The 9,733-nt window shown below is 38.7% G+C and overlaps 1 pseudogene; it reads left to right on the forward strand.

Moving 5' to 3' along the window:
* The first annotated feature begins 8,473 nt into the window (after nt 1-8,473).
* LOC113894717 lies at nt 8,474-9,530 on the forward strand (annotated as a pseudogene).
* Nucleotides 9,531-9,733: the final 203 nt, after the last annotated feature.

The following is a 9,733-nucleotide window of genomic DNA, read 5'->3' on the forward strand; positions in this document are numbered from 1 at the left end:
TAGGAGTTGTAGCTGAAAACAGTGTCTTAGTTCCCCAGCACTTGGCAGCAATCAATCTGCAAGGCAAACTTGAATCAAGGGCACAGAAATGTTCCCCCAGGGAACCCCAGAAATATTGAGGGAAAGGACCCACTAAGTAAGCCCAGAATTGTGCTGACAAATGGGTAGTAACTCAAAGTCATTGGGATTTGGTATGGTAATGTTCATGTCATCTCATTTGTAACCAGCGCTGGTGAAGCACAAGGCCAACCCACAGATAACACAGACCACATCAAACACTCTACTGTTGTCCATCTTCTCTGCTCCTGTTTTCATTGTGTTCTCTAATTATATGGCTGTCTAAACCCTGGCCAAGAAAAGATATTTATCCATTTAGTTCACCTCACCAATAACCTTCTACTTAGTTTTACTCCATAACCCACCTCCAAGATATAAACAGATAATTTCAATTACAACTACAGTTTAGCCCAGGCCCTATTCTAGGAGACATTGTGGACTAGGAGCTTCATTTGTACTATCCTTTCCTCTTTTCTCTTTTTAAAAGTCTACCTTACCTTGGGTTCATTGTGATTTGTTTATTTGTTTTATTCTCTCCTTCTGCATAGTGAATTAATTTAGGACAGTCTGTCTTGTTCATATTTGCACCTAATTGAATGAAACTGAATGTTTGCATGTATGCAGACCTGATGTGGTGAAACCATTTTTCTGGAAGGATGATTCAAAAGCCTGGCAAAAAAGATGTCTTATCTTATTTTCAGGAGACCAACAAAAACAGATACCATAGAGCTATCCCCATGTATTAGTCTATGTGAGAGAAAGCCAGGAGGTTTCTGCAGAAAATCCCTAAGAAAATCAATGTAGGTAGACCTAAGGCTTTGAAACATGTGCTCATATAGAATATATTTTGGGAAATGAAAAATTAAAATGTCTTTATTGAAAGAATTAAATAATAGTGACACTAATACAATAGGATAAGACTGAAGCTTTGCTAAGGAAAACTCTGAATAACAGGACCAAGAAATCATGTGGAAGAGAGAACTCTGGCCCAGACTGACAGGTAGTGGGTGAAAAGAGAAGCCACAGGGTAGGATGAGATATTTTCAATTCTGAATTACCTTCCAAATAACCAAGTCCCTGTCTTGGGCTTTGCTATTCAGAGAACCAAACTAAAGTAGAATGGGATCAAGAGTGAAGGCCAACAAGCAGATAATGACTCTTCAGGTGGCACTTGTGGTAAAGAATCTGCCTGCCAATGCAGGAGACGCAGATACAAGTTAGATCCCTGTGTAGGGAAGATACCCTGGAATAGGAAATGGCAACCCATTCCTGTATTCTTGCCTGAAAAATTCCATGGACAGAGGAGCCTAGCAGGCCTCAGTCCATGGGGCTGCAGACAGTCGAACATGACTGAGTGACTAAGCACGTAATAGCACTTGAAGATAAAAGAGAGAGGAAAACACAATGTGGTAGGCTTAAAAATAGCTTCCCTCCAAAAAATTAAAAATTAAAAAATATACTCACATCAAATCTTGGGAACATGTGAGCATTACCTAATTTGGAAGAAGAGTCTTTGCAGATATGATTATGTTAAGGCTCTTGAGATGAAAAAAATCTGGATTATCTAAGTAGCTCTAAATGTCATCATGTGTGTCTTTATGAGAGAAAAGTAGAGGGAGGTTTGACACAGAAACACAGAAAAGAAGAAAGCAACATGGAAACAAAAGCAAGAAACCAGAGTGTTGTGGTCACAAGCCAAGGGAGCTGGGAACCACCAGAAGCTGGAAGATGCAAAGAAGAGATTCTCTCTGAAGCCTCTGTAGGGAGTTTGACCTTACTGACACTTGATTTTGGATTTCTGGCCTCCAGAACTGTGAAAGAATACATTTCTGTTGCTTTAAGCCCCTGTGTTTGTAAGGCAGCCCTTAAAAATAAATACACAAGAATCAAGGTTTGTATAAGACTACATGTAGGGAAAGAAGTTGAAAATGTCCTTATCAGGTGGTCCAATTTCTTGTTTAAATAAGAATCAAGTATTAAGTGAGTTTTAGAGTCTTCTTGTCCTTTAGAAGTAAGAGTCTTTTTTGAAGAATTTGGGAAGAAATGACTAAATACAAAAGAAAAGATTTCTGAGGAGAATCAGATTTAAAGTCATGAATGTGTAATGTGTTGATTGTCATCTCTTGGGACTTGACAGTTAACAACAGAGATGCTGTTTAATAAGCAGAAAATATCATTCCAGTGTCTTTTTGGAGTTCAGGGACTAGATTAAAGATCCTGGTAAAAACAAGGCAAGATTCTAATTCTGATCAGGGAATATGTAATTTAAAAGTGCACAAATATGAACACCTTCTAAAAGTTGAGAATTTTAAGGGAAGTCAGTTTTCTAGAAGCAAAAGCAAAAGCCTGGTAAACAAGAGAGCACCTGCTGAAGACATATTAGCATCAATTGTTACTTAGTACAGGAATAGGACCAGCTTCCCATGTCTTAGTTCAGAAGGAACCCCAGACAGCTGAGTTGAACTGAATGTGCAAATGAGAACTCAAATGGCCTTTCCTCTTTGCATAACTGGCATTTTGGATGTCACAATCTTCTTGCAGTTTTTTCATCCATTTCTGCCTTTGTTGATCTTCATTTTCAGCCTAAAGATTACTTGGGAGACAGAAAAGAGGAGAAAAACAGCAAAAGAAGAGGAGCAGAAAGAGCTGGAGGGAGTATCTTTACAAATATTACCTCGTACAAGTCTCGTGAGCATATAATGCAGGTATTATCATATTTTAGAGAGAAGAAAAGTGAGATTGGAAAAATTAGGCAGCCCAAAGTCACACAACATTTAAAAGATAAAGCCATAATTCAAACCCAAGTTGGACTATTATATACCTGAAACAGCCAGAGTTTATTTAGCCATGCTCCTACTGAAGGGCATCTTTGTTACTTCCGAGTTTTGGCAATCATGAACAAAGTTGTGACAAATGTTCATTTGCTAGTCTCTGTGTATGGGCTTCCCTGGTGGCTCAGAAGATAAAGCATCTGCCTACAATGCGGGAGACCCGAGTTCAATCCCTGGGTCGGGAAGATCCCCTGGAGAAGGAAATGGCAACCCACTCCAGTACTTTTACCTGGAAAATCTTATGGACAGAGGAGCCTGGTAGGCTACAGTCCATGGGGTCGCAAAGAGTTGGACATGACTGAGTGACTTCACTTCACTTCACTTCATGTTGACCAAAGTTTCCAACACATTGGGTTAAATATAAGGAGAGCAGTTGCTGGATCATATGGTAAGAGTATGTATAGCTTTGTAGGAAACTGCAAAGCTGTATTCAAAGTGGCTATATCATTTCATTCCCATCAGCAGTTCCTGTTGCTTCATATGCTCATCAGCATTTGGTATTGCTTGCTTCATATTTTGGCCATTCCAATAGATGTGTAGTGGTATCTCATTGTCTTAATTTGTAATTTCCTAATAGTCAAGGCTATGGTTTTTCCAGTGGTCATGTACGGATGTGAGAGTTGGACTGTGAAGAAAGCTGAGCACTGAAGAATTGATGTGTTTTTTTTTTAATTTTATTTTTAAACTTTACATAATTGTATTAGTTTTGCCAAATATCAAAATGAATACGCCACAGGTATACATGTGTTCCCCATCCTGAACCCTCCTCCCTCCTCCCTCCCCATACCATCCCTCTGGGTCGTCCCAGTGCACTAGCCCCAAGCATCCAGTATCGTGCATCGAACCTGGACTGGCAACTCGTTTCATACATGATATTATACATGTTTCAATGCCATTCTCCCAAATCTTCCCACCCTCTCCCTCTCCCACAGAGTCCATAAGACTGTTCTATACATCAGTGTCTCTTTTGCTGTCTCGTACACAGGGTTATTGTTACCATCTTTCTAAATTCCATATATAGAATTGATGCTTTTGAACTGTGGTGTTGGAAAAGACTCTTGAGAGTCCCTTGGACTGCAAGGAGATCCAACCAGTCCATCCTAAAAGAGATCAGTCCTGGGTGTTCATTGGAAGGAATAATGCTGAGGCTGAAACTCCAATAATTTGGCCACCTCACACGAAGAGTTGACTCATTGGAAAAGACCCTGATGCTGGGAGGGATTGGGGGCAGGAGGAGAAGGGGATGACAGAGGATGAGATGGCTGGATGGCATCACCAACTCGATGGACATGAGTTTGGGTAAACTCCAAGAGTTGGTGATGGACAGGGAGGCCTGGTGTGCTGCGGTTCATGGGGTTGCAAAGAGTTGGACATGACTGAGTGACTGAACTGAAATGAACTGAATGACTTAATGATGTTGAACATTTTTTCAAATGATTCCTTGCCTTCGGTTTATCTTCTTTGGTGAGGTTTTGGTGTTCAAATCTTTTGCCTATGTTTCAATTAGCTTGCTCATTTTCTTGTGTTGAGTTAAAAGTACCCTGTATTTTGGATATAGTCCTTTTTCAGATGTGTCTTTTGCAAATGCTTTCCCTGGTCTTTAGCTTGCCTTCTCATTCTCTTGACAATGTCTTTTGCAGAGCAGAATTTTTCAACTTTAATTAAGTCCAGCTTATCAATTCTTTCTTTCATGGATTGTTATTTTAGTGTTATATCTAGAAAGTCATTACTAGATCCAAGATTATGCAGATTTTTTCTTATGTCCTAAGAGTTTTATACTCTTAGATTTTTTATTTAGTTTGTGATCCATTTTGAGCTATTTTTGTGATGGATATAAAGTCAGTCTCTAAATTTTTGTATGTGCATGTACAGTTATTCCAGCACTATTTGATGAAAAAACTCTCTTTGTTCTATTATATTTGTATTTTTTTTCCAATACCTCATCATTTTGGTTACTATAGCTTCGTAGAAAGTCTTGAAGTTGGGTTGTGTAAGTCCTCTGACTTTGTTCTTCTCTTTCAATGCTGTGTTGACTATTCTGAATTTTTTGGTCCTCTATAAAAAATTTAGAATCAACTTGTTGATAGCCACAAAATAAGAACTGACATCTTGACATATTGAGTTTTCTTATACATGAACATAGACTCTTTCTCCACTTCTTAAGGTCCTTAATATCTTTCATCAGACTTTTGTAGTTTGGGAGATAGAAGAGGCATATTTCAAAATAGCTCCATTTCTCTTTCTCCTGCTGGAAACAGGAGGGAATTTTTCTCCACTGCAAGAACCTAATGGGGCTCCTGGAGTTAAACTCACAGAAGTGTAGGCGCCCCCTGTGACTGGGTCCCCTTGGAGTTTTTCTATCTATTGTCTCCACACTGAGTCTCTAGCAATTCATTAATTATAGCTCAGGTTTCCCTACACCAGTACTGGTCCTATGGAGTTTCAGCTCTTGCGGTTCTGCTCTGGTCTCTGTATCTGCCTGTTTCTCTCTCCAATTTTAAATACAATGGTTTGTCCTGTGACCTCATTCTGAGAAATCTATGGAGATTTGTTAATTTTTCATTTTATTCACCTTTCTAATGTTTTTAGGATGGAGGGACAGTTTCTAAACTCTTTATATGCCAGGTAGAACCAACTGTGCTTATTTTGTTGATCAGCATTTTCCAGCTTCTCACTCTTTTCTAATCTACCTTTCCAAATACCAACAATTAATTAAATCACCCATTGAAGAAAAGTTATTAATATCTACTGAATTTAGAAAGACTCTGTAACCTGAAGGAAATTACAAACAGTAACTTGTGGCCAAGACATAAATTGCATATGCTTTCATGATTTTAAGGCCCCATGGAAGAAACCATCAACGATTTCTTCCATTTCTATTGCCTTGCTGTTATATCTAGTTAATAAACTACTTGATGTTCACATTGGATTATACTTTTTATAGGTAGGACATGGTATCATGTAGGGAAATTTCTAAAGTTTTAAAGTTATTGTCGACACCATGTGAATCAAATTTAAGACTCTTGTGTACATGGCAGTAATTTAAATAATAAATATCAACAATTTTTCAACAGTTAGAGTAGGAAATACATAAACAATAAAAGCACACTTCACTGGGGAGAAATGATTTGAAGCTAGATTTCTGAACAAGAATAGCATATTTTCTTTTAAATAGAAATTTACTACTTCAAGTTAAATCTAAGTTTCAGGCAAAGCAGTCTTTGATATTTATTATTTAAGTAATACTGAGAGGTAGGTAGAGCACAAAAGTAATTTTAGATTTTGCTATGGTGACAAATGTGAAATTACAATAGTAGGAGGATGACAGACTCAATCCTATGATAAAAATCACTCCCTATGTTTGTTAACAGTTTCTACACAAAGACTAGTTTCAAGCATTACTATTTAAATAATTCTACCTAGCCAGGTGGGAAGTTTTCAATAAGAGAAGCAGTTTCAGCCTTTCAGAAATTACAATATGCTAAAAATAATTGAATGCATCTGAGTATTTTCAACATCAGCATTTTACAATTCATCATTACTTCTCTTATTTATTTTCCAATTTAAACACCTTTCATAATTCATTAGGAAAGATATAAACTTGTCTTAACAAAAACTTAGATGGTAAAATTATCCATAACATGCATTTAAAAGATATTGCTCCTAGCCTATGTGACAGATTTTTCCCATGCTTAGCTTTTCCCCCTACATAAATGTTCATTTTTATATGTTCCCATCCTCTCACATCAACATTTGTATCCAATTAAAGTTTAAGTAAAAACTCCCACATTGTTTATTATGAAGTTAGTAAAATTTTCTCATATCTTGAAAAACCTGTATGCAGGTCAGGAAGCAACAGTTAGAACTGGACATGGAAAAACAGACTGGTTCCAAATAGGAAAAGGAGTACATCAAGTTTCTATATTGTCACCCTGCTTATTTAACTCATATGCAGAGTACATCATGAGAAACGCTGGGCTGGAGGAAGCACAAGCTGGAATCAAGATTGCAGGGATCAATAAACTCAGATATGCAGATGACACCACCCTTATGGCAGAAAGTGAAGAAGAACTAAAGAGCCTCTTGATGAAAGTGAAAGAGGAGAATAAAAAAGTTAGCTTAAAGCTCAACATTCAGAAAACTAAGATTTTTCTGGGCTCCAAAATCACTGCAGATGGTAATTGCAGCCATGAAATTAAAAGACGCTTACTCCTTGGAAGGAAAGTTATGACCAACCTAGACAGCATATTAAAGAGCAGGGACATTACTTTGCAAACAAAGGTCCATCTAGTCAAGGCTATTGTTTTTCCAGTAGTCATGTATGGATGTGAGAGTTGGACTATAAAGAAAGCTGAGCACCGAAGAATTGATGCTTTTGAACTGTGGTGTTGGAGAAGACTCTTAAGAGTCCCTTGGACTGCAAGGAGATCCAATCAGTACATCCAAAAGGGGAACAGTCCTGGGTGTTCCTTGGAGGGACTGGTGTTGAAGCTGAAACTCCAATACTTTGGCCACCTGATGCAGAGAGCTGACTCATTGGAAAAGACCCCAATGCTGGGAAAGATTGTGGGCAGGAGGAGAAGGGGAAGACAGAGGATGAGACGGTTGGATGGCATCACTGCCACAATGGACATGGGTTTGGGTGGACTCTGGGAGTTGGTGATGGACAGGGAGGCCTGGCCTGCTGTGGTTCATGGGGTCACAAAGAGTCAGACACAACTGAGTGAATGAACTGAACTAAACTGAACTGAATAGAAATCAATATAATAAAACTGCTTGTAAGTTTGAGAACACATTGGTATATTGAATTAATAAACAGTACATTGTGGAATAAAAGCTATGACAAAACCCATACAAGCATATGGTTCTTCTATGACTTTCAACTTCTTCAAATGTGTACATAGCCCTATTCATTTAAGCTTCTCTATTGTTTTTATTTTTTTTATTCATAAAGCTCTATTTATTCATTTTATATTTACATAAACAATCCATTAAATGGTACTTTGGGGGAGCCTTTCTTGATTGCCTGCCCTTACCTTATTTTATTAACCATAGGGCCTTATAGAAAATAGAAATTTTATTTATAGCACTTGTTCCACTTTATGTATTTACTTGCTTTGTAAATGTTACTCTCCATACAAAATTAGAAAAAATAGTTAACTTTACAACATTGTATTGGTTTTGCCATATATCAAAACGAATCTGCCACAGGTATACATGTGTTCCCTTCTCTCTTGTTCAAACTTTCCAAATGTTAAAAAAAAAAAAAATTGTATCCTTCAAAAAAAAATTTTTTTTAAGTGTAAAAAAAAATTTTTTTTAAGTGTAAAAAAAATTGTTAAAGATCATTTAATAAATACTTAATGTGTGTTCAGTATTTCCCAGGTACTGGGGATTCAATGACAAATTTGACAAATTAGATTCCAGTTCTTTCCACTATTGGGGCTTTGAATTTATGGTCCCTATCTAACAGGAAGGGAATTAGTCTGCTCTTCATTTGTCTGCCCCTTCATCATTCAGTTCTCACTTAAAGTATATTTCCTGCTCTTTTTCGTGGTGCCTCGGAGGCTGTTGGCCACTTCAGAATGAAGCTGAACATCTCTTTCCTGGCCACTGGCTGCCAGAAGCCCATTGAAGTGGATGATGAATGAAAACTTCGTAGCTTTCTACAAGAAGTGTATGGCCACAGAAGTTGATGCTGACGCTCTGGGTGAAGAATGGAAGGGTTCGGTGGTCCGAATCAGTGGCGGGAACGATAAGCAGGGTTTCCCCATGAAGTAGGATGTCTTGACCCATGGCCGAGTTTGCCTGCTACTGAGTAAGGGGCATTCCTGTTACAGACCAAGGAGGACTGGAGAAAGTGCAAATTTGTACGGGGTTGCATTATGGATGCCAATCTGAGGGTTCTCAATTTGGTCATCGTGAAAAAAGGGGAGAAGGATATTCCTGGACTCACTGATACTATAGTGCTTCATCGCCTGGGTCCCAAAAGAGCTAGCAGAATCCACAAACTTTTCAATCTCTCTAAAAGAAGATGATGTCCACCAGTATGTTATGCGAAAGCCCCTAAACAAAGACGGTAAGAAACCTAGGACTAAAGCACCCAAGATTCAGCGTCTGGTGACTCCACGAGTTCTGCAACACAAACACCGGCATATTGCTCTGAAGAAACAGCGTACTAAGAAAAATAAAGACGAGGCTGCAGAATATGCTAAACTTTTGGCCAAGAGAATGAAGGAGGCCAAAGAAAAACGGCAGGAACAGATTGCCAAGAGATGGAGGCTGTCCTCTCTGAGAGCTTCTACTTCTAAGTCTGCGGCTAAGTCACTTCAGTCGTGTCCGACTCTGTGCGACCCCATAGACAGCAGCCCACCAGGCTCCGCCGTCCCTGGGACTCTCCACGCAAGAACACTGGAGTGGGTTGCCATTTCCTTCTAAGTCTGCTGCTGCTGCTGCTAAGTCGCTTCAGTCGTGTCCGACTCTGTGCGACCCCATAGACGGCTGCCCACCAGGCTCCGCCGTCCCTGGGACTCTCCACGCAAGAACACTGGAGTGGGTTGCCATTTCCTTCTCCAAGTCTGAGTCCAGTCAAAAATGAGATGTTCTAAGAGTAACAAATAAATAAGATCAGACATCAAAAAATAAATAAATAAAGTATATTTCCTTAGGCCCTCTGTGATCATCCTCTTTGATGGGCCACTACTCCATCCCCAATTTCGTATCACAAAACTGTGCTTGAATTTCATTACTTTTTGAAATTATTTTATTCACATTTTTGCTTACTTTTTTCTTACTTTTCTATCCAAGTAGAATGAAAGTCCCACAGAGTATACCTTTATGGTACC

This window comes from Bos indicus x Bos taurus, chromosome 6 (genome assembly GCF_003369695.1).
Source record: "Bos indicus x Bos taurus breed Angus x Brahman F1 hybrid chromosome 6, Bos_hybrid_MaternalHap_v2.0, whole genome shotgun sequence".
In the NCBI taxonomy this organism is placed as follows: domain Eukaryota; kingdom Metazoa; phylum Chordata; class Mammalia; order Artiodactyla; family Bovidae; genus Bos; species Bos indicus x Bos taurus.